The sequence below is a fragment of the Panthera uncia genome (genome assembly GCF_023721935.1).
Source record: "Panthera uncia isolate 11264 chromosome B2 unlocalized genomic scaffold, Puncia_PCG_1.0 HiC_scaffold_24, whole genome shotgun sequence".
Taxonomy (NCBI): Eukaryota; Metazoa; Chordata; class Mammalia; order Carnivora; family Felidae; genus Panthera; species Panthera uncia.
Genome location: NW_026057580.1, coordinates 49,495,323 through 49,497,588, shown reverse-complemented (window position 1 = coordinate 49,497,588; position 2,266 = coordinate 49,495,323).

The window sequence follows — 2,266 nt, the reverse complement described above, 5'->3', positions numbered from 1 at the left end:
GAGTCGGTTAAGCGGCCGACTTCAGGTCAGGTCATGATCTCGCCGTCCGTGAGTTCGAGCCCTGCGTCGGGCTCTGTGCTGACAGCTCAGAGTCTGGAGCCTGTTTCAGATTCTGTGTCTCCCTCTCTCTGACCCTCCCCCGTTCATGCTCTGTCTCTCTCTGTCTCAAAAATAAATAAACGTTAAAAAAAAAATAAAAAAAAAAGTAATTGGCTAGAATTTACTTTTTTTTTTTTTTAATGATATTTTGTAGGGTGCCTGGGTCACTCAGTCGATTAAGCGTCCCATTTCGGCTCAGGTCATGATCTCCTGTGAACTGACCTGTGTCAGGCTCTGTGCTGACAGCCTAGAGCCCGGAGCCTGCTTCAGATTCTGGGTCTCCCTCTCTCTCTGCCCCTCCCCCACTTACTCTCTGTCTCTCTCTCAAAAATAAATAAACATTAAAAAAAGTTTTTAAATGATATTTTGTAATGACTACCCTCTGTGAAACTTTTAAAATTAATATTGGTGATAGAGTGTTCTTTTAAAATAAAAGTTTGGGGCGCCTGGGTGGCGCAGTCGGTTAAGCGTCCGACTTCAGCCAGGTCACGATCTCGCGGTCCGTGAGTTCGAGCCCCGCGTCAGGCTCTGGACTGATGGCTCGGAGCCTGGAGCCTGTTTCCGATTCTGTGTCTCCCTCTCTCTCTGCCCCTCCCCCGTTCATGCTCTGTCTCTCTCTGTCCCAAAAATAAATAAAAAACGTTGAAAAAAAAATTAAAAAAATAAAAATAAATAAAATAAAAGTAAGCCAATTTAAAGAAAAAATAGTAAGCCTATTACGGTAAAGAAGTGCATCATGGCAAAAATCTCATAGGATATACAAAAATGACTTAAGTTTGGGGAATATTGGGCCAAGACTTTCAGAATTCAGAAGCATAACTTCATCCCCAGTTCCTGGTAACTATCTTTAAAATACAGTAGATCATCACTAAACATTAACCACTACCTCTAACATTTTCAAGATCCAAGTGCCATTTTAGGGAATATGTTGGGTAAAGTGACAGACCTTCAGTAAGCTAACTTTTTCTGAAAAAAGTTAGCATTGTTATCATATAAATGACCTTTTAAATTATTTCCTAGAGCTGCTGTGGAAGAAATCAACTTCAAAAGAGGATATGATCATAAATTTTTCAACTAGATTGTGTGGAATAATGTCTTATAAACCAAAGTTCAGGAGCAATAGAAGAAAGTTTACAATGCATTCTATGCAAATCACCACATTACTCTTTACCTTTGACATCATGGTACATTTTAAGAAAGGGTAGACCAGAGCAGCTCTAACTAGAGGGGAGCTAGCACCATCTGTTGGGGAGTGAGTTGCCAGCACAAGAGAGATTCACTATCAGGTGGCTTCATTAATCCTCAGTTTGTTTCTTCAAAATACTTTTCATCACACAGATTTCAAGACATTCACACATACCCAAGTACAAGTTAATTTTCAATCAGTTCTTGTGCTCCAAGTTGACAGTTAAAAACAAAATTAGTTCAGGAGCACCTGAATGACTCAGTCAGTTGACCATCCAACTCTTGATTCTGGCTCAGGTCATGATCCCAGAGTCATGGGATCAAGCCCTATGTCAGGGTCCCCAGACTCCCTGCTGAGCGTGGAGCCTACTTACAATTCTCTCTTTCTCTCTGCCCCTCTCCCTTGCTCATGCCCATTCTCTCTCTCAAATTAGAGAGAGACAGAGAAAGAGTAATGCTGCAACAAATACCCTTTAAAAAAAAAAAAAAACTAGTTCATTAATCTGATTAAGATACACTAGTCTTTCATGATTTGACTCTTTAGTTACAGACCTGATAATTAACCTGTTTTTTGGTCATTGATGGTAATTAGAAATTTGAATTTCAAACTTTACTAGTAACCCAGAAACAGTGTCATATACTTTCAAACTTTTCCATAAAATCTGCCATTGAAATTGAGAGGGTTGTGTTTCTCCTGTCTACCACTTGGAATAGATGCTCCAAAGTCAAAAAGAGGAGAGATAGCCAGCTAAGATAGCCACTGCCTTAGAGGGCAGGTAGGTGGAGAATGACAGCAAGTCCTAAGTGCTCAGATTCTAAATGACAAGTTAGCTATCAGCAATCTCCTCCAGAGACAGGGCTCAAGAGTAAACATTAGAAATAAGTTCTTTATGGGGCGCCTGGGTGGCGCAGTCGGTTAAGCGTCCGACTTCAGCCAGGTCACGATCTCGCGGTCCGTGAGTTCGAGCCCCGAGTCAGGCTC